The 23,336-nt window shown below is 47.0% G+C and overlaps 1 protein-coding gene and 1 pseudogene across 3 annotated transcripts in view; one reads left to right on the forward strand and one right to left on the reverse strand.

Moving 5' to 3' along the window:
• Positions 1 to 23,336, forward strand: part of SHROOM2 (shroom family member 2) — a 159,702-nt gene that overhangs the window by 52,246 nt on the left and 84,120 nt on the right. The window lies entirely within an intron of this gene.
• On the reverse strand, positions 12,832 to 14,303 carry LOC100388085 (G2/mitotic-specific cyclin-B1 pseudogene; annotated as a pseudogene). The gene has a single exon (XR_013531719.1). The product of XR_013531719.1 is annotated as a G2/mitotic-specific cyclin-B1 pseudogene (transcript).

Here is a 23,336-nt window from a genome sequence, read left to right on the forward strand (position 1 = left end):
AATACAAAAAATTAGGGTGCATGTGGTGGTGGACACCTGTGGTCCCAGTTACTCAGAGGCTGAGGCAGGAGAATCACTTGAACCTGGGAGGCGGAGGTTGCAGTGAGCCGAGATTACGCCACTGCACTCCAGCCTGGGCAACAGAGCAAGACTCTGTCTCAAAAACAAAAAACAACAACAACAACAAAAAAACCAAAGTACTTGGTGAATTGGTCTGCTCCTGCATTTCTCAGCTCACTCCTGCTCAGTACCATCACCTCCAGTCTCCTGATGCGGGGTTTGCAAGTTAAAGTATTTCTTTAGTGTGGGAGTTGGCAAGTGTCTTCTGTTAGGAGTCGGTAAATGTTTTCTGTTCAGGCCACTTGTCCTCTGTGGGACTCCTCAGGGTTGCCGTGGTGGCAGGAAGCCTCCATGGCTGGTGTGTCCGTGTAGGTTGTGGCGGTGTTCCACTGAATTTTTTTTTTTTTTTGAGACGGAGTTTCGCTCTGGTTACCCAGGCTGGAGTGCAATGATGCAATCTCGGCTCACCGCAACCTCTGCCTCCTGGGTTCAAGCAATTCTCCCGCCTCAGCCTCCCGAGTAGCTGGGATGTTCCACTGAATCTTTATTCACCAAGCAGGTAGCAGTCGGGGTTTGGCCCATGGGCTGGAACTGGCCGGCCTTTACTTGATTGCAGAAATGCATACTGCCAAGACTTCCTCTCGGTTCTGTTTTGCTTTGTGACGGAGTCTGGCTCATGTGGCCCATGTTTCTGGGGCACTTACTCTGTTGGAAGGCAGCTTGCTAAGTGCTGTGTTGCTAAGGAATGTTTTGGAGAGATTTAGACCCACCCAGTAAACCTGACCAGTAAGCCAGCCTGAGCAGTTAAACGGGGTCGCAGTTCTCTGTAACCTCTATCCCTGCTTCCTGCTGAAACAACTCACTTTTGAAATGGCAGGGGAGTCATTCCAAGCTAGCATCCCCCATCCCACCCTGTCACCCACCCCACCTGCCTTTTTGTTTTTTTCTGGAAAACAAATAAAGGCTTTTGTTTATCTACTTGGGAAGGATGGGGGGTGGTAGCTTCCAGAGTCAAAAGACTCAGAGCCAGGGGCTGGCCCTCACCTCTGTGCACAGCAGCCTGCCCTGGCTGCCATCACCCTCCTTTCTGTGTCTATGCTGCAGACACTCCCTCTTCATGAGCTGAGAAACACCATTCCTGGCAGCGACGGTGTCGCAACCCCTTTCTGTACATTTTGTGGAATGAACACAGCTATGTAGCGCGCTACCCACATCAATACATGCTAACATTCCGATTTATGTTTTAGGAATGTTCTAGCTCCGCAGGGTTGCCCTTGAGCCTCCCGAAGCCCTCCAAACATAGGGCTGTCTTGAATTTTCACACTATAGATTAGGTTAGCCTCTGTTTGCCTTTATGTAAATGGCACCATCCAGTATGGACTCCTTTGTGTCTAGCCTTTCTCAGTCATTATTACATTTGTGAGAGTCATAGTGTTTTTGGTGGCAGTTGTAGTTTATTCATTTTTATTGCTGTGAACCTCAGTTTGTTTGTTTTTGCTTTTTGTATTTGAGACAGGATCTTGCTCTGTTGCCCAGGCTGGAGTACAGTGGCGCCATTGGGGCTCACTGTAGCCCCAAACTCCTGGGCTCAAGCCATCCTCCTATCCTCTTGCCTCAGCCTCGAGAGTGGCTGGGACCACAGGTGCATCCACCACACACAGCTAATTCTTTTATTTTTTGTAGACATGAGGTCTTGATATTTTGGCCAGGCTGCTCTTGAACTCCTGATCTCAGGCATGAGCCACTGCCTCCAGCTTGTGTCTGTGTGGTTTTTTTTTTTTTTTTTTTAAAGAATTCTTAGGAGGCTGAAGCAGGAGAAGCACTTGAACCGAGGAGGTGGAGGTTGCGGTGAGCTGAGATCATACCATTTCACTCCAGCCTGGGCGACAGAGCAAGACTCTGTCTAAAAAAAAAAAGAACTCTTAGTGGCCTTTACCTTCCTGTGGTCCCTTTCATCTTTCCCCAGAGATGAGCCATTCTGAACATGGATTTGGCATCTGTGCTGCCTCTGAGCCCATGCTTGGCTGTTCTGTGGTTGGCGTCTGCCTTCCAGAGAATTCCTTGTTTTCCCACAGTTCCTTTGCAGCTGTTTCATGGAGCATGGGGACTCATGCTGGCTGCTGCTGCAAGGTCTGATGGCTGCGAAGGTTTGAGATGAGTCTCATAGGTGGAATCTAGCCTCTAAGGCAGCCCACCTTTTGAAAGGACAGTTCAGCCACCAGAATATCATCTTCAATCTGTTGGATTTTCTCAGTATGGTTTCCAGAAGCCTGGAACCATTGTTATTGTTCCGTGCTTGTCTTGGTGTCAACTCAGCATCTGTGAAACCCGACTAACCTCTTTCTAGTATGAGGCTGGCAAACCAGGCTCATGATGTTCAACCCCAGAGAAGAGGAACTATACCTCAAAATTGTTGTACTGCAAATCATTGGCCTTTTATTGGCGGGGGTTTTGTTTTTAATTACAAGAGAGGTGAGTGTTACAGTGTTGGAGGGGCACTCACTTTAGGGCCTTTCAGACACCAGGCCGGGCCTGATGGATGAGAATGCTGTGTCATAAACAGTCTTCTGCAGTGAGTGACCGTGTCGTGTTGGAATGCGGTGCACACCAAAGGAAGGTAGGAAAAGAGGTGGTCAAAGTAGCGGTGTGACTCCAAATCTGACTGGAAAGTGTCAACATACTCTCCAGAGAATCAGCTCCAATGAACGTAAAAGACATAGTGTTATGGGGTGTCTGGATAAATTGAACTCCAATAAAAGGGAAAAGGGGGTTGGAGGAATAATGAATGAGGGAAACACTTTAATTGGGAGCAGAACTTGCTAAATGACCAGTTGCATAAATGTCCCGTCCTAAGAAGTCCTAGTGGAAGCCTCAGCCAGTCCTAAAATGTGAATGATACCTAGGACTTCTTTTCTTTAGCTGTCATCCTTACTAGCGATTTTGGAGTCTGCATTCTGGTAATGCCTAAATGCTTGTGCTAAGTTACATGTGGAAACAGCTCTACACAACGTTCCCTAGTCTCTTGGACAATTAACGTTGGCCAATCCTTTTCTCTTGATTTTTTTCCATTTGATTTACTCATGTCCTAACAAAACTATTTTTTTGATCGTTTCTCTTTGCTTTCATCCTTTGCATCTGTGGCTGCATTTCTCCCCACCTGCTATGCTCAGGGAAGGGAAGGAAGGAGATACACATTATGGAGATAGCACTCCGGGGCCTTTTATCAACAGCCTGAAAAGCTTATGTTCTCAGCAGGTCAGTACCCCCCATGTTTTAGGGCAAATGTTGCATGGATTTGCAGATCCACATTACAAATTCCCCGCTGTATAGCGAGGCCATCAAGGAGCCTGAATTTGAGTAGCCCTTGTGGCTGTTGATACGATGCTAAGTCAAGTCAGGTATCTAATGAAAAGCATGTTCCAAGTATCTAAGTATTTGAGTGCTACATGTCTAGGTGATAAAATTCTCTTTCTGCGAGGATCTGAGGAGAGGAACTAGGCGGAGGCTTTATCACGTGCTGATTTGAGCAGATTGCTTTATATCTCTGGGATGAATAAAGTGTCTGTCCTTTGGCCAATTTTTCAGCTTCCTGAATCAGTTTATCAACAAGATGGGGACATTCAGGTGTATCTGCCAGGGTTAGGGGAAGCTTTGAAGAGTAACATATGCTGAGAACCAGCCAATGCTCTGCGTTAGTGCAGCGTTCCATGAAGGACATTGTATTATTAACTCCTGGGATGCCTGGATCCCCTTCCATTCATCCACTTTGTTCACCTAAAGGGCCAGAGCAAACAACCATCCACTCAGGTAAATGTTCCTACCCCAAAAAGACCGTTTGCATCCTCCAGGAGCTAACAGTACAGCTGGACTGACCCATGAGTCTCCTGGACGGCATTGTAGCAGAAACAGCATGGGAGCGTTGGGCAGCATCTCTCCTGCCTCCCTTGGCATGGCCTATCTGGGAATCTAGAGTCTGGAGCGTCCCACGGCAGCCTCCTTTGTCAGATGGTGCAGGACTGCTGCAGGCCCTCCAGGTTACACCCGTCGACCCAGGAAGATGGGAGTGTGGATCTCTGTGCCTGAGCACAGAGGCTGGGAGGAGAAGTGGCAGGCACCGGCTGGCAGGGGCAGTCTATGTGGGAGCTTCTGTGCACTCCCACCTCCGCTTCACCTCCTGTTGATCTTGCCTCCCTCTGCAGCACACTCCGCCCTCCTTCCCTAGCGTCCTCCCCAAGATTCGCCCTGAAGCACACCTTTCCATGGGATTGATTTCAGAGGCTGCCCATGTGGGACCAGGAATGCAGCTTCCCTGTGAGGGTGCTGGTGGCCTTGTGGCACTTCCTAAGCTGGGCAGGCATGGCTAGGAGTTTGAGCAGTAACCAAATTTTTCCCTCTGCTGAGTGCTCCTGGGGTCAGTCCCTCTGGGTGGTGGCAGGCAGCTTTACACATCGCCTTAGAACATGTCTGCATTGGCTCCTGGATCAACCTTTTGCCATCAATGTAGGGCTGAGTCCCACCATCACCATACATGCCCTGTCCAGGTGTCTCGCTCTGGGGTGGAAGGAAGCACTCATGGGAAGGGGAAGCTTCCTCATCACATTAACTCTAGGTAATTTCAGAGAACTTTGCCAATCTTTTCCCTAGGTTGTAGGTACAATGAAGATAACACCAGCAGACAAGATACTCTTTCTTGAGTTTAAAAGGCACCAAAATAGTTGCATGCAATTTGGCAAGGAATAGATACATTCAATTGTATGTAAGAGAGTGCCTGTTACTGTACAGTTTTTAAAAACAGGTTGAAGCAGAGCAGGTGCTTCTCACACACTGTTTGGTGGGAAGGACTGGGGGGAACTGAAGGAGGAACATTGCTGCGCCTGAGCAGAGGTGGATGCTTGGGAGGCGAGCACCCTGGACCTCGGGTATTTATTGTCTCTCTCCCACCTGGTGGGCATCTTGGGGCCAGCCTGGGCTACGTGGCAGCTCTGCAGGCTCATTCCCGTCTGCAGCACCCGGGGGACTGCTCACTGTGTAGACCAAAGCCCAGCCAGCAGAGGCGCCCACTTGCTGATCTTCTTGCACACCTGCCTTTCTGCTACGAGCTATCATTTTCTTTTATTGATTGGTTGGCTGTCGTTTTCTTTTATTGATTAATTGGTGGGTTGGTTGACAGAGTCTCACTCTGTCACTGGAGTGCAGTGGCACATTTATTGACCTCCTAGGCTCAAGTGATCCTCCCACCTCCTGAGTAGCCAGCATGCCCAACTAATTGTTTTGGTAGAGATAGGGTCTGCCTATGGTGCCCAGGCTGGTCTTGAACTCTTAGGCTTGAATCATCCACCTGCCTCAGCCTTCCAGAGGGCTTGCCTTACAGGCATGAGCCACCGCTCCCAGCCTATTTTTGTTACATTATGTGCTACTGCTTACTTACAGGGTGACAGTAGAATGGTACAACATCACGTACTGGCTGTCAGCTAGACTTAGAGATTCATAATGCTACATAACTCAAGCTTTTATAGAACCAAACTGCTGTAGATTACTAAGTGTCGTGAACTTAGGGGTCTGCTGTGTTAACCAAACCTGTGAATGCCAAACTCAAGATAGCTTTCTTTGCGTGATATGGTCTTTCTCTTCTGCTATAACTGTTTACATTTTTAAAAATAGTTCCTGAATTTAAAAGGAGTTTTAGGACATTTAGCAAAATGCTTCACAGATATAGTGCTTATTGTTTTGAGTACGATTGGGGAAAATGATAAGTATGGCTCAGTTTTACAAGTCTTGGGTATTTGGTCATGCATTTGTTTACTCAGAAAATATTTGCTTATTATATGATATGGTTTGGCTGTCTCCCCACCCAAATCTCATCTTGAATTGTAGTTCCCGTAATCCCCACATGTCGTGGCAGGGACCTGGTGGGAGGCAATTGAATCATGGGGGGGGCGGTGGTTTACCCCATGCTATTGCTGTGATAGAGTTCTCTCGAGATCTGATAGTTTTATAAGTGGCTTACCCCTTCTCTTGGTTCCCATTCTTCTCTTTCCTGCTGCCTTGTGAAGAAGGATGTGTTTGCTTTCCCTTCTGCCATGATTATAAGTTTCCTGAGGTCTTCCCAGCCCTGCGGAACTGCGAGTCAATTAAACCTTTTACCTTTATAAATTAGTTGGTCTTGGGTATTTCTTCATAGCCATATGAGAATGGACTAATATACTATATAAGCCAGGATCTGTGCCAGGCAGTTCGGGAAGACCTCCAGGAAGAGGCATTTGCTTTGATTGGGTGTATCACAGAGCAACCTCACTTCATAATTTGTTTCCTGACATTATTTTTAGAATTTACAATTAAATAGTCATCATAAGTTTCTTTTAGTAGTCAACCCAAAGTAAGGAGAGACCAACTTTAATTTTGCAACCACAAAGGAGTGATCATTTAAAAATTGCCCATCAAATTATGTACTCCAATGAGTATTTTATAATCTACTCACTGGAGATGGGCATCACATTTATCCCCAGGGTTGTGTGTCTAAAGGAAATAGATAAATTCGCATCAATGAACTGTTATTCATATTAGTGTCTATCAGTCAAGATGGAAGACGGATGTGTTTGTTATAAAAACTGGGTGCTTTTAATGGTATTCATTTAAATATAAATTCTGGGTGCCCCTCTAATGGCACCACCCTCCATGTGGTTTAGGTCACTCTGTTTCTTCTGGTGACTGTAACTTTCCATGCATTTTTTCCTGTGGGCTAAGTTACTAATAACCTCCTGAGCGTGTGTGGCAGTAAACAACAGGCCACATCGCTGGAGCTTTGGTATGGCCACTTCTCTAATCCTTCCGAAAAGTCACTGCAGGTGATGAAGTGAGGTAGCAGCCTGCTCCCTGGTTGCTCTAGGAGAGCTCGCCCTCCCCCACAGTTGTACAGTGGGCCAGCATTGTGGTTTGGCTTTCTGGCTCATATGCCCCTTCTCTGTGGCACTCCACATCCTTATGAAAGTGACCTAAGCCAGGCAGGGTGGTGCACGCCTGTAATCCTAGCACTTTGGGAGGCCAAGGCGAGCAGATCACTTGAGCTCTCAGGGAGCTTGTGACCAGCCTGGGCAACATAGGGGGATCTCGTCTCTACAAAAAATAGAGAAATTAGCCAGGTGCGGTGGCACACAGCTCGAGTCCCAGCTACTCAGGAGGCTGAGGTGGGAGGATCACTTGTGCCCAGGAGGTCAAGACTACAGTGAGCCAAGATCGTGCCACTGCACTCTAGCCTGGGCTAGCGGGTAAGGTCCTGTGTTAAAAACAAAACCAGAAAAAACTGTGTGCTGGTATTGATAAGTCTTAACGGGAGGGCCCGCCTCTCAGAGGGGCCAGATCCCTTTGTTTCCAGTCCCTGGGAGGCCAGGGTGGCCTCATGATCCCCTTTGTCAGTCTCGTCTTTTCCTCTCTTTTTTTTTTTTTTAGAGACAAGAGTCTCACTCTGTCGCCCAGACTGGAACGCAGTGGCAGAAACACAGCTTATGTTAGCCTGCGTCTCCTGGGCTCAAGCGGTCTTCCCAGTGTAGGTGGAACTACAGGCACACTCCCCCAAGCTTGGCTAATGTTTTTAGTTTTTGTAGAGATCGGGTCTTGGTATGTGGCCCAGGCAGGTCTCGAACTCATGGTGTTAAGCAATCCTCCTGCCTTGGCTTGCCAAAGTATTGGGATTATAGGTGTGAGCCACCATACCTGGCCTCCTCTTTTTTTACCTTATTTTGACGATATTGTAGCTTCACATGGCAATACAGAGAGATGCCATGGGTTCTGTACCCAGGTTCCCCTCATGGCAGTAGTACCTTCTTTGTAATATGATGGTAACAATGTTTCAACTAGGATGTTGCCTTTTTTTTTTTTTAAGATAGAGTCTCATTCTGTCATCCAGGCTGGAGTGCAGTGGCATGATCATGGCTGACTGCAGCCTCAACCTCAACCTCCTGGGCCCAAGCGATCCTTTTCTGTAGCTGGGACCACAACTGTGCACCACCGTACCTGACACGTTTTTGTATTTTTTGTAAAGATGGGGTGTTGCTGCATTGCCCATGCTGGTCTCAAACTCCTGGTCTCCAGTGGTCCTTCTGCCTTGGCCTCCCAAAGTGCTGGGATTTTACAGGCATGATATTGACATAGGGACAGTCAAGACACAAGACATTTCCATCCCAAGAGGTTCCCTCACGTTGCCCTGTTTAACTCCTCTCTTGCTATTATAAAGATATAAAGTTCAAAACTTTATTATGTAGTAAAACTGTTCATCAATTGTTGACCATTTAAACTGGAATTTAACTGAGAGTCATGGATCTTCCCCAGGTGACTGAAGTCTGTTGTATCCCTTCAGTTTCTAGTTTTGAATTAACAGGAGTTCAGTGTATTTGGAGACAGGTCTGTCACTACCTTGTTCTGTTCCGTTAAAGAGTTATGGTCCCGTAGAGAGGGCACGCTCGTTAAAAGCAGTCTCTCGTGAAGTGGATCAAGATGTGTTGGAATGTAAGGCATGACTGCTAGCTGCTGAACAATTCACATGCTTTGGAGGAGGTTAGTGCCCATGAAAAGGTTGATGTGGTAATCAGAAAAAAACTCGCTACCTCTGGGCAACCAACATATTCGGCTAATGCTTTAATTGGAACATTTAATTAACCAGACTTTTTTCCCATGCATTGCTTTTAAGAAGGATCCTTCACTTTCTGCCTTGGCAGGGGAGGGGGGACCAAAGAAATTACCCTCTGATTCCTAGACCACCTGCAGGCGTTTTCCAGCTAAGCTTAGTCTAGCTCCTTGCTGGCTTTTCATGGCATCTGAGGCTTAGTTCTTATTGCCACCACCTTGAAGGTGTGCTCTGAGCTGAGTCTACCAAAGGCTCTCTCTTTCTGTTATGTCCACCTTCCTTCTGGGATAAGCTGTGACTTCCCGTCACACCATATTAGTGCAAAAATTTGTATGAATAGCAGTTTTAAAGACCATCAAATTTGACCTGCAATGAAAATGATGATTGTAATTTGTCATGGCAGAATTGTAAAGCTCGAAGAGATCTTTAGGATTGAACTGATTGTTTTTTCGATAAGGAAACTGAGGCCCAGAAAGGGTCACTGGTTTGCCTCTAATGTGTGTTAGTATCTCTGGGGAGAGCTGGAAATGTACCCTGTTTAGCCAGTGGTGCCCATGCAAGTTAACAATGGATGGATGTAGACCTACTATGTGCCTCACTCTGCATTCCTCGGTATACAGTGGAACCAATCTAGAAAAGCTGGCATCTTTACAGAACTTGAGAATATGCTTCTCAGTGGGATTGTGGATAGTTTCCTCTTTAATAGGAAAGTCTGTTTTTATATAGATGTATTTTTTGGGTGCTGACAGACCCAGCACCACCAGCTCCTAAGCAAGCCTGTGTTTTCTGCCTGGGACAGGATCCAGAAGCATCCCGTGGAGGGGTCGGGCACCCCAGATTCACCTGCTGGGACTCCAGGAGAGGCGTGGGTGAGCAGCTGATGAACACCCAGTTGCAGATTCTTCGGCGTACCGAGGCTTGGGGCAGCCTGGTCTCATTCTGGGATGTTCAGTGGCCACACCAGCAATTCTTTGTGCTTGCTTGGTAGCCCATCTCTTGTAGCTAATAGAAGCTACATCAGTTTCATAGGGCTGTCATAACAGTACTTACCACAAAACTTAAAGCAACAGGAATGTATTCTCTCATAGTAAAGAGGCCTGGAGGCCAGAAGTCTGCGATCAGGGTGTCTGCAGAGCCTCCTTCTGAAGGCTCTAGGGGAAGATCGTTCCTTGCTTATCCTGCTTCTGTGACTCCAGGCATTCCTTGACTTGCAGATGCATCGTGCCAATCCCTGCCTCCATCTCCACATAGTTCTCCCCTGTTTATCTGCGTCCAAATTTCTCTTGTCTTTTGTGGACACCGTCATTGGATTAGGACCCTCTAATCCAGGATGACATTATCATCACTGGTTACACCTACAATGATCCTATTTCCAAATAAGGCCACACGCACGAGTTCTGGAGGTGAGACTTCAGCATAACTTTTTGGGAGACATAATTCAGCCCCATAACAAAGGGTAATACCATGTTTTGAGAGAGGATCTATGTACAGAAAAGTGCTCACATTGTAGCTTAGACATTGATGAATTTTCACATAGCAAACCATGCTTGTGACCCCACCCAGATGAAGGGATAGAAGAGATAATCTTAGAAAACGGATACCAAATTCCATGCCTTATAGAGAAAGCCTCTCTTGGAGAGCGTTTTCCCAAGGCTCATTAGTCTGGTTTGTGCTTTTAGGGTGAAATCAGGTATGTTGTTGACACTTGAGACCAGGTGCACTGTGATAAAATACCCAAGGATGTGGGTATTATACCGCAGAGCACAAAGGACAGATTCACTCTTTAACCCCAGCGTCCTCCTGAGAACTTTATTGTAAAGCATATTGTTATAAACTAAATTGCATTTTGAATAGGAATAATTAGATTTAAGTTAGAGATTCTGCCAAAAATCGCTTTATCAGATGAATGTTGGATGTGAGCAGTTACATCATAAAAGAAGAAATATGCCGCTCAGAAAAGAAAGAACAAAAAACAAAAATAATGAAGAAATGCCACTCAAAGATGTGATTGCCAGTTTAGGAGAGGCTTTGGCTCTCGGGCCATTGCTTCATGTTTCCATTTTGGGTTCGTTGTCTATAAAGGGGAAGGGTTTCTGGATGGCTCTCTGGGATGGATAGCGGGAGGAGACCACAGCCCACATCTAGTTCCAGCCTCTTGTCACACAGTTGAGGGACAGGAGCCCAGCTGAGATGGACCTGCTGAAGGCACCTGGACAGGGATCACAGTCGCCATCCCTTTACCTTGCATTTTCTCCTGTTTCAAGCTGTGGTGCTCACTGATTCCAGCCCTGCTGTTCTTGTGAAAGTCACACACACAGTGACCGTCACAGCAACCCACTGATCTTCATGGCCCTCAGTTTGCTTTCCTGTAAAACTGAGAAAGAAATACTTGATCCTCTGATATTAGTAATGAGGGAGAGGGGAAGACGTCAGTTCCAAAAGGTACAGTCTTCCTGGAGAACATGCAGCTTGAATGAATCCCTGATATAGCCCTGACCTCTCATCCTACAATTGTTTTTAAGAGAGGGAATCACAGCTGGGAGACAGGGAGTTGAGAACTTCCACTGTAGTGGTTTGAGCAATATAGGATGACCATATTTAAATTGGGATTGTACTGTGGAGAGTTATATTAAGTTAATAAGGTCAGGAGAAACAGAAACACGGGAGTTGGACCTTGTTGCAGCCTCCTCCTTGGTGATTTTATTTGGAGTAAATGGCACGTGTAATCTTAGTGTGTTTCATGTCAGAACCCCATCAAAGAATGGCACGGATAGGTCTCAACGTGTTTCAGGGAATCTTTTTAAAGGAGATCCAAAAAATTAAAATTTATCTTTTCCTTTTTAATTGTGACTATTTTAAATTTTGTTATTTTAAAATTTACATGTGTAAGTGGTCCACTCTTTATAAAAAAAAGGCATCCTATCATATCTTGGCACCCTTAATGTCAAGATGCGATGAAAGGACCTTTTCTCATTGTGTTAGGCATTTTAGCTCTGCTCAGAATCTGTCACTGTTACCTGCACTTACTTTGTTTTTAGAATTTAAGGGCAGAATTTTTTTTTTTTAACCAGTCATGGAAAATAGCTGATGCGCCAATTTTTGAACTCGATAAAAATCACAAATATTCCCATATTAATCCAAACAGAAAATTTTTGTTTTTGCATCAGATTTTTTTCCCTAAAAGGACTGAATACAGTACAGGATGTGGAGTGAAACAGAGCTGCTATGGTTTCAGAAACAGCTTTGAAGCTGAGGCTTTTTGCCAAGGAAAGTGGGAACTGCCAGTCCTAGGAAGAAGTAATGGACCCATCCTTGACTTGCCGGACCATGGGGTGTGTCAGTCGCCCCGTTGCCTTGCACTTCAAACTCTTGCCCACTAAGAACTAGGCACATGCTTAACTCAGCGCTGTGGCAGATGGATGACTACTGTGAGTTTCAACTTGGAAAAAGCAGAGGTGGGCAGATTCCACCATCCCGGCAGAAGGTTGCACACCCCCATCCCCACCAAAACGCATTAAAAGCTTCCCAAGTTGCTCGGCTTTAGCTGAGGTTGAGTGCTGCTGTCTCAGAAGAATTAATTACTTTGAATGGGAGTCATTTTTTTAAAGACTTAAGAATGTTTCCTTTTTTTTTTTTTTTTTTTTTTTTAGCACAACTGAATGAACTTGGGAAAAATAAATGCTTTGCGTTTGAGAGTTGTCTGCTGGAAAAAGTCAACAAAGGGCTTCTGGGTTTTGTTCAGTGTTGTCTTGATTAGAATGGCATAAATCTTAAGTACTTTCAGAGGAGGCTTACAAATTAGAGAATTTTGGTTTGGTTTGGTTTGATTCTAACAAGAGTTCAGCATGGAGAAATAATAGCACTGATGAGATGAGGAGTGTGTTTAGCATAATAAAAAACTACCTCCCTGTAGTCCCATTTTTAGGGCAGATGCAATTTGTGTCTTAAACACATAAAAACAGCCAGACAGTATCATTTTTCTTTGCTTGTTTCTCAGACACATTAATAGATTATACCCCTCAATGGTTTCACATTTTAATTACACAAGTGAATAAAGTTTTGCTCTTTAGAACTATTCTGTTGGGTGTTGGTTTTTGTTTTTTTTTTTTAAAGGGGCTACAAGCTTTATTAAAAGTAAGTAAATGCAATAGTAGTATGTACAGATGGCACATGGTGCCAATTTTATTTGTAAATATAGTACTCCAACTCAAGTTTACAAGTTACACCTTTGCCACAGCCTTGGCTAAATCTTGAACTAGTGCAGAATTCAGCTGTGGTAGAGTGCTGATCTTAGCATGTTTCGACGTAGCATACTTGTTCTTGATAGTCATGTGCTTTGTAAGCCCTTGATTTACCATGACTATATTCTTAGCCAGGTGCTGCATAACTGGAAGAAGGGATTCTTCAGTGTATGACAGGTAATGCTGTAGAGTTGGTGTCCATTCACCATCATCCAGAATTTTCAGTGCTAAGCAAAAAGCTCCTGCTGCAATTTGAGAAGGAGGAAAGTACACCATATCATAGTCCAACATAGTTAGTTCCATCAGGTATTTGGCCAAAGTATGTTGGTCAACATCAGCCTCTCCAATCTTAGATGCTCTCCGAAGGAAGTGCAAAGGTAGAGGCCGACCCAGACCAAAGTTTAAAGCTCTTAGAATCTTCATTTCCATCTGTCTGATCTGGGGCTTGGTGTAAGTGTTGTCAGTCACAAAAGCAAAGTCACCAATTTCTGGAGGGTACATTTCTTCATATTTGCTGGCAATAAACATGGCAGTGACACCAACCAGTTGCAGCATCTTCTTGGGCACACAATTATTCTGCATGAACCGATCAATAATGGAGACAGTCATGTACATGGTCTCCTGCAACAACCTGAATTTCATCTGGACCTGTACTAGCCAGTCAATTAGGATGGCTCTCATGTTTCCAGTGACTTCCCGACCCAGTAGGTATTTCGGTCTGACTGCTTGCTCTTCCTCAAGTTGTCTCAGATAAGCATAAATATCTTTCACATATTCACTACAAAGGTTTGGATCCACTCCATCTTCTGCATCCACATAATTTACTGCAAGAATTACATCAGAGAAAGCCTGACATAGGTCTTCTTCTGCAGGGGCACATCCAGATGTTTCCATTGGGCTTAGGGAGGGAGTGTCAACCAAAATAGGCTCAGGCGAAAGTTTTTCTTTTTTAACAGGCTCAGGTTCTGGCTCTGGCACTGGCTGGGACACCGGCACTGGCCCCAGCATAGGTACCTTTTCCAGAGGTTTTGGTAGTTTTTTAGCAATAACTTTTCCAGTAGCTGAAGGTTTTCCCTCCTTTTCATAGGCATTTTGGCCTATAGCTGTTCACTGACTTTGTTACCAGTGTCCCCAAGAGCTGTTCTTGGCCTCAGTCCGGGCTTGGAGGTTGCAGCAGGGGCCATAGGCACGCGCTTTGCGCCTGCCATACTGATCTTCGTCGTATTTTCAGCATTAATTTTCGAGTTCCTGGTGACTCGGAGCGCCATGGCTTCCTCTTCACCAGGCAGCAGCTCGGCGGAAAGAAGCAGAACACCGGAGTCCCGACCAGCCGAGGACCTGAACCCACCAGAAACCAACAACCGTTCCTCCGCAGCAGGCCCGGGTGTTGGTTTTTAAGTTACAAACATTGAACTAAAAATCATCAGAACTTCTATAATGATGAGTCTTGAGACATGTCAGTGCTTTCTGGGAAGAGTCGTTCCATTTTTCTAACTGCCTCACTGGGGATCCTGGACTGGAGTGTTTGCCCCTGGGATGCAGCGTTGTCCTGAATAGCCCACTCCTGGCACCTCTGCTTCCGGCCAAGTGGCTGTGCTATTCCTGGCCTCTGTGACTCTTCAGGTCTTTCTCTCCCAGATGCATGGCAGCTGCTGCATCCTCAGGCATCCTGTCTTTGTTTAAGACCAGAAGAAAAGGGAAAGGGTGGTACCAGACATTTCTGTCCCTTTGATTGCAGAGACAAAGGCTGTCTTCAAGCCTGCAGCTGACTTCTGCTTTTCCCCTGTCCACTGGGACCGCACACGCCACCCTGCACTGCAAGGGGGCACGAGGCTGCTCCAGTCTCCGTGGTGGATTCAGATATTAAGGAGGGCAGGGCTGAAGGCTGCCAGGGATCCTCTGATATTAGTAACGGGGTAGAGAGAACGACATCAGTTCCAAAAGGTGCAATCTTCCTGTAGAACATGGGACTTGTATGAAGCCCTGATAGAGAGGTCAACTTTGAAGATGCAGAAAGAGGACATGTAGGTGCCCAGCCTGCTTTCACTTAGTTTTAAAAGCAAAAAGGTTGCCAACATTTGTGGACACAGGGAGGTTACCCAGCCCGCCCCCCAAATTCTAGATTTTTAGCTGCATTAAACATATTGCAAAATCTGTGTATCCTGGATGCTCACTTCCCCATGCCGGACACAGGGTAGTGCCTGCTCCTTCAGAACGAGTACCCTGCCCCTTTGCCATGAGGCCCAGTGCTTGAGGCTGTAGACCGCATCTTGAGGGCATGTGTTCTGTACATGCCCCTCCACTGGCAACCCCTCCCAGGCCCTGCGAGCCCTGGGATGTGCACTCCAGGGCTTTGTGTTTTCCCTGTGTTGCCTTCTTAGGCTTTGCTGCCGAGGCTGTGACAAAGACATCACTGCAGAGTTTCTCAAAAAAGAAAGCTAGCCCTCGTGATGGGTGAGATCATCTGAATGTTACCCAATAAAAAGTCAAAGGCTTGAGGGGCCCTCTGAGTTCACTCCAGGGACAGGTGCAGCAGCCTCGCTCGGAGCCCCTCTAGGTCTCCTCGACGTTGCTTGGTGGCGGCATTAGATTATCTCACAGAACAAGCCCCATGTCTTTGAAACCGCAGCAGCATGGGAATGTCCATGGAAGCACACAGCTGTGCGCTCTGAGAAGCAGCGACACTGTTCTAGTGGCCAGCAGCTCCTTTTCCTGTGTCTTGACTGCACATCACTTCTTTCAGATAGTCCTTTCACTTGGAAAACCGCGAGATTACGGTATCCCAGTCATCTCTGTTCAAGCGGGTACTTCAGTGATGTGAAGACTTGCTTTCAAAAGCTCAGCGAGGCTGCACACAGTAGCTCACCCCTGTAATCTTAGCACTTTGGGAGGCCAAGGCGGGTGGATCACCTGAGGTCAAGAGTTCGAGAACAGCCTGGCCAACATGGCAAAACCCCATCTCTACTAAAAATTAGCTGGGCGTGTTGGTGGGCACCTATAACCCCAGCTACTCAGGAGGCTGAGGCAGAAGAATTGCTTTGAACCCAGGAGGTGGAGGTTGCAGTGAACCGAGACCATGCCACTGCACTCCAGCCTAGGCAACAAATGTGAAACTCTGTCTCAAAAAAAATAAAAATAAAAAAGCTTGGTGAGAAGGGGTGAGAATCTGGGTAGGTCTGTGTTCCGGGTTGACTGGAAGCCTGCTGGGGGTGCTTTGACTAGACAATTCTTGATACTTCTAAGATGGACATGAGGCCGGGCGCAGTGGCTCACACCTGTAATCCCAGCATTTTGGGAGGCTGACACAGGTGGATCACCTGAGTTCAGGAGTTTGAGACCAGCCTGGCCAACATGGTGAAATTTCATCTCTACTGAAAATACAAAAATTAGGTGGGTGTGGTGGCAGGCGCCTGCAATCTCAGCTACTTGGGAGGCTGAGGCAGGAAGAATTGCTTGAACCTGGGAGACGGAGGTTGCAGTGAGCTGAGATTTTGCCACTGCACTCCAGCCTGGGCGACAGAGCGAGACTCCATGTCAGCAACGGCAACAACAACAAAGATGGACTTGAAAGACCAGGAATATGGTACAGGTTTTGTTTTTCCCTCTCACGGTACTAAGAGGAAAGCAGGGCTTTGGAGAGAACTTCACTTATCTTCGATGATTCTTTTCCTCTCTGTCCGTCCTCTCCAGAAATATTGCCTATTGCATTGTGACCAGCTTTTGTATAGGAAAGGAAGAAACCGATATCATTTGGGTTTTGTTGTCGGGGAGACACTAGTCTTGTTGTGAGATGAGAAGCTGGTAACTGTCAGCAGGGTTAGGAGCAGAGACTGGCCATGTGCCCCAGGCACCAGAGAGGCCAGGAGATGGACAGAGTCCCTCGGTGGAGACGGTGGGATTCAGGGTGTCGTCCTAAGGGCTGAGTGTAGGCAAGCTGGGCATAGTGTGTGCACAGCAGCGATGGGGTACGTGGTGTTTCCAGAGGGGACCCAGTAAACAAAGCCCTGCAGGCAAGAAAGACCACTTTCTCTCGGAAAGAAGGACAAAGGGCCTGTTGTTGCAGTGTGTGATGTTTGGGCAGGGTGGGGATGGTGTCCAGAACAGCAAGGCTTGTTTTGCATGGTGGTAAGTAGGACTTGATTAAATGCAGTGGCCTCCCCCTCCCACCCCGCCTGATCAAACTGCTCTTCTGCATTGCTGCTGGAGGAAAGAGAGAGGATGATTTGCTTGAGGCCGGCAGTGGCCTGCTTCCTGCCATGGTAAATGCGTGTTACAGGGCAGGAGGTTAAAACGTGACTTTAGAGGTGCCTTGGTTTTGTTTTTCTGTTCCACGTGAGCCATGGGTGACCATTTCTAATATGCCATCCTTTCTCTGGAATATTGGTTCTCCCCTGAGGGTGATTTTGTCCTCCAGAAGACATGTGGCAACATCTGGAGACATTTGAGTTTGTCACAACTGGGGGCAGGAGGATGCCACTGGCTTCTAGTGGGTGGAGGCCAGGGATGCTGCGGAGGCCCCTGCAATACCCAGGGCAGCCCTCACGGCAAAGAATGATCTGGCGCCAAATGTCAATAGTGCTGAGGTAAAGGGCGTGGTTTGGAGTGTCCTATTGTTTATCCGTGTTTTATCTATTGGACATTTGGTAAAATAGCCCGTTTTTAGCTCTTGCAGATGGTCCTGGTGTGCACATTCTTCTGTGGGTCTTTTGGTTAACATACATGCACATCGCTGGGTTGTAGGTCACTCCGTTTGTTTTCCCAGTCATGACATTTTTTTTTTTCTTTTTTTTAAGACAGGGTCTCACTCTGTCATCCAGGCTGCAGTAGAGTGGTGATTCTGGCTCACTGCAACCTTTGCCTCCTGGGTTCAAGTGATTCTCTTGACTCAGCCTTCTGAGTAGCTGGGATTGCAAGCATGTGCCACCATGCCTGGCTAATTTTTGTATTTTTAGTAGTGATGGTTATGGGGTTTTACCATGTTACCCAGGCTGGTCTCAAACTCCTGACTTCAAATGATCCGCCCACCTTGACCTCCCCAAATGCTGGCATTACAGGCATGAGCCACTGTGGGCAGTCATCTCAACTTTGGTATTCACCCCGTATTCAGGGGTTGCAGGTGTAGGGAGCGGCGCAAATGGCCATTGACAGATGAGTGGATGAGGAGAATGTAGAGCATACACAAAGTGGAATATTGCTCAGCCTCAAAATGGAAGGAAATCCTGTTACCTATTGCCACATGGGTGAACCTTGAGTCCATGATGTCAGCCGGCATAAGCCAGTCCTACAAGGCAGATACTGTATGGTTCCACCTATGTGACATGTCTTGAATAGTGGAATTCATAGAGGCAGTAATAGAACTCGGGTTGCCAGGAGCAATGGGGGACTGTTCATTGGGTACAGTTTCGGTTTTGCAAGTTCTAGATATCTGTTACGTTACAGTGTGATTGTAGTTAATGCTACTGAACTCTGTATAATTAAAACGGTTGAGAGTGTCATGGGACAAGGCAGAGGTTTGCAGGGAGAGTTGGGGGGTCCTGCACAGTTGGTCACACCCCCAGTGCCTCCAAGAACCCGTCCATCCAGCTTAGGGAGAGGATGTACTCTGGCAGCCCCAGGGGAAGATGGCCCTCCCGAGTCTGAGCCAAGCAGTGGACTGAGGCCACTGTTGGCGGGTCACAGGCCCCTCAGTTGGGAAGAAGGGGATGTGAAGCGGTGCAGGGTACAGTGTGAAGTCAGGCTGGAGCCTGCTGGACACCTCTGCAGCCGTTTCTTTCCCCACATGACTGTGATGTGACCTGATGGGATAGTGGCTGCTGTGTCACCTCTACTTTCAAACCTTGGGCAGCTGCCTCTTTTGATCCAGTCTAACAAAGAACCATACATGAACAGAGATTGTGGAAAACACAGTTCCCATTTTAGCCAAAATGGCTGGCATTATACTTGAAGTTAGAAACCTGACCTGTGATGTACTCCCAGTCTCCAAAGGGCCAGCTGGGGAAACGTGTACCATTCCTTCATGATTCCTTGCTTGATTGTAAATACACGGGATTTAAACTGTGACACATTTTACAGAGGTATTTGTATCTTAGCCTGAGAGCGTAGCTATCACTTAAATCATGACTTTTCTTCAGGGAAATGTGGCCTGGTTTCCACATAATCTACTTAGGCTAAAACTTTTGTAAAACAGCCCATTTATAAACTACAACTTTCTGCATTTATGAAGTTCTCTGTAATGCTTTAGTAGCTAAAGATGGGGAAAAGGAAACTTTAAGTTAGTTTTAAAGTAAACAATAAGAGTATCTAGGGTAACTAAGCTTTTGGGTTATTTCAGACAATCTTACATAAAAGAGCTTAGAAACTACTCTACCTAAATAGCTCTAAGTATTATAAGTCAAGAGGGTTCCCTTTACCACTTAAGCTCTGGTTTCCTCATGTTATAATGAAAAGGGATAGTTTGTCACTGCTCCTGAGAGTGGAGCAGCTAGCCTAGGTCCCACTGGCACTTTGGACATGAACAAATTATAACAGCAGCAGGGTCAGTTGTAACTGTGATTGTCCTGGTTGTCCTGGGGTGTAAGACAACCACCTATTATCACCGTTTTGGGGGTGATAAAACCAAGAATAGGAAGATTACCCAAAATCGTGTACTTAAGTGGTAGAGGCAGGCCTCGACGACCAGATCACTCCTCATCTTTTGAAACGTTCGGTGCCCCCACCCTCTGATGTGATTATTCCCTGTCGGCCACCAGGGGGCTCCTGTGCATGTCTGTCTCTGCACTTGCGTCATGGAATTTGCATCAGCCAGGATCCAGTTAGGAGACAGAAACCACACAGTAGTTGAAGCAGGAGTGCCTCATAGGAAGCGGGATTTGGTGCATTGACCAAATCCCACCATGCCCCCATGCTTACGCTTTTTTTGTTTACAAAATCAGGGTTGAACAATTGCCACAGAGTTCCTGTGCATGCAGAGCTCAAAATATTTACATTATGACTCTGTGAAAAAGTTTGCTTACCTCCAATGTAAAGAACTTAACTTGTGACAGGTTATTGTCTATTACGGACCAATTATTAACTAATATCTACTACAGGTAAGGAGAACTCTAAAGAATACAGGAATAGCAGATATAGCAGTCACTGCCCCCAGGGCTGGGGCACAGAGTACCTGAGGAAGGAAGAATTTGGAAATATTCTCCCCACCCCCTGCAAAGCTGAGATTTGCATCTCGTTGGAGGATGGTCCACTGGGTAGTGGAGAAAGTCGCTGAGGGCCATTGCTGGCTGGAGAGCAGGGAGCTGCCCCCAGCATGCCAGTGAAGCTCACTAGGAAGCTGGCCAGACTGTCTGTGGGACTCAGTGGAAAGCCACCAAGGAATTGTCTCTAAAAGTCACTGGAAGCTGCCTGCAAGAGCCACTGTGTGTGCCACGTGACTGCCAGGTCCCACTGGAGCAGTCGGGGAGGAAAGCACACTGGAATTATGAAGGCAAGCCCTTTCCACCGCCCGCGTGCCTCTACCGCCCTCTGCTGATGGTGCTCACCAGGTGCCAGCCAGCACTGGAGAAACGCCCACAGGGTCCTGCTCCAGGATCACCACATGGGCAGTGAAGGTGCATTTGGGGTGCAGAGGCAATGCATCGCTGACTGGCAGTGTTGCAACAGGTTGTCTTCAGATCTGCATTGTAAATTGCTCTGACACACGATGGTGTTCCAGAAATCCTCCCTGAATGTCACTCTCCATGAACCATCTCTTAGGTGGATCTTGGCCTGTGCTCGGTGATGGTCAGGACTTGGCCAGGTCCTGAGGCCCCAGGACCTTTGCCATATGTGGAGAAGAGGCACACACCTCTGGGCTCTATGTTGCCCTCCCTCCAGGAAGACTATCACCCCATGCCACAGAACACACACTCCTCCTCTGGTCCCATACGGTGGGCCTGCATTCTGAGTCTGCAGCTCCCACCTGCCTGGGGCACATGCCACCCCTCCCCGTTTCTCCCAGCCACTCCTGGGACAGTCAGCTTGCCTTCCATTGCTCTGTAGAAATGCTGTCTGCCAACTCATCTCCGCCGTCTCCAGATCATCACCTGATCTCCTGATGGCGACATCTCTTACGGACTCCCTCCATGTTTTTGGGAGCCAAACGCCCCCTTTTCACCTTGCTGATGACCCAGCCGTAGGCTTTCTATCTTGCCACCGCCTTACTCTGTGTGTCCATTAGCATGGATTTGTCACCTGGTGCAGCCACATCCTCGTCCTGGTTCTGTCCTCATGCCTCATCCTCGCTCCTCTCTTTACCATGGGGCCTCTCGCAGCCCAGCCCTCATTTTAGGGCTAGATGAAGCAGGTATTAGACCTTTGTGGGCTAAATACCTTCTTGAGCATCTAGTTCCAAACACATGAGGAGGGTTTTTGGTTTATTTTGTTAGCGTTCTTTATTATTATTTGGTATGTATTTCTTAAGAGATGGGAGTCTGGCTATGTTACCCAGACAGCAGTGCGGTAGCGCCTCACACGGCTGCTCATAGCACACTGCAGCCTCCAACTCCTGGGCTCAGGTGATCCCGCCTCAGCCTCCTGAGGAGCTTTTTGGACTGTTTTATCATTTTTCTTGCTTTCTTACTATTTCTGTCAACTATGAAGGAAGGAATTTTTTTCTTTCCTAATAGAGAATTTCTTGGTACTTTGGAAGGTCAATAAGAGCTGTTTCAATTTGTATCCTGTTCTTAATGTCCTTACAGCAAATCTAAAGAGCTGTGTCGTTGGATTTTTTTCCAGATACTCCAGCAACTTTCCCGCTAAAAACTTGGAGGCAGATTTTCCTTAAGAGGCCAGGAATTGTTGTGACTTTTTGAAGTCTCACCAGCTTTGGGTGGTGGTTTCCATCTTTAGGAGCACGAGTCTGTCTCAGGGCGAAACTTCAGTATAGATGACATGTTCTCAGGATATTTCACAACTTGCTGCCTTGCTGGATGGGCTACGTTTCCTTCTCCAAGTGCCAGTGCCTTCACATGTTGACGAGCTGTCACATCAGAAGTCACAGTCACTCACCATCATCAGCAACACTGCATACGCAGGTTTTCAGCTTTTCATGGCACATTAACAAAGCAATTAGGAAGACCGACTGCCACGACTAGATGGGTTCCAGGGTGCATGTCTTTCTGATAGGGAGAGCCAGGATCAAGGAGTGCTTTTTCTTCCGAAAAGGTTCTACTAAAAGACAACCCATGGGCTCACACCTATAATACCCCCACTTTGGGAGGCCAAAGCAGGAGGTCAAGGCAGGAGTTTTGCTTGAGGCCTGGAGATTGAGACCGGTGTGAGCAACATGCTGAGACCTCGTCTCTACAAAAAATAAAAATAAAAAATTAGCTGGGTGTGGTGACACACGCCTGTAGTCCCAGCTTCTTGGGAGGCTGAGGCAGGAGGTTGCCTTGAGCCTGGGAGTTCAAGGCTCCCGTGAGCTGTGATTGCACCACTGCACTCCAGCCTGTGTGGCACAGTGAGACCCTGTATCAAAAATGAAAAATCAGACCTGTGAGTAGAAGTAATTTAAGCTGCTCAAGACATGTTAAATGTACGACCATGACCCCAAATTGCCAGTCATGCTTTGTGTTGCAGGTTATGAAAACTATCCACCCAGCCTGGCAACCAAGACAGTCAAAGCCTCTCATAAAATATATACCAATAAACAACCCACAAATGATTTCACCTCTTTAATAAAAAGCGTTTATGCTTAAAAAATGGAATGAAGTGGGGCTTCTCTCCTTAAAAATGTTAACAGAACTACTAAAAACCTTGTGTTCACAAAACAGTTGCTGCAAGTATTCCCCTGGCATATACGAGAAGGGAGACAGGGACCTCGAGCAGCGTGTGGTAGTCATCAGGTTTATTTCTCCCCTGCTTCCTGGGAGCCTGGACTCTGCTCACGTTTATGCTCTGCTTCCTGCAGGTCAGTCTCAGCTTCGTGCTGAGCCACTTCAGCTCGTTTGCCCTTTCTGTCCCCTTTTCTCTTTTTCCCCTGAGGATTTATCCTTTCCTGCTGCCGTTTTGGGCTTCATTTCCACTTTTGCCGAAGCAGGTTGAGCCGACAGCCTGGTGGACCTCTGGGCTCTGCCTTGGCCACCCCTAGGGCTAAACTGACTTTGCCCTTGGTCATCTTGGCGGTGCCTGGTGCCTGCTGGCCGAGAGCCTTGTGAATCTGGGTGCGTTACAACTCCCTTTCCCACCCCAGCCTCTGGGACCGCAGCAGCCACCAGGAATTCTTTTTTTTTTTTTTTTTAAGTCTCAACACATTTGGGTGGGGATTTCCATCTTCTAGGGGCTTCCCTGTTAGTAGAGCACACGTCTGTTTCACAAAGAACCTTCAGGTGGACAAGGTGTTCTCGTCTATTTCCCAATGTGCCTCCTTTCTGGATGAGTCA

The sequence above is a fragment of the Callithrix jacchus genome, chromosome X, assembly GCF_049354715.1.
Source record: "Callithrix jacchus isolate 240 chromosome X, calJac240_pri, whole genome shotgun sequence".
Taxonomy (NCBI): Eukaryota; Metazoa; Chordata; class Mammalia; order Primates; family Cebidae; genus Callithrix; species Callithrix jacchus.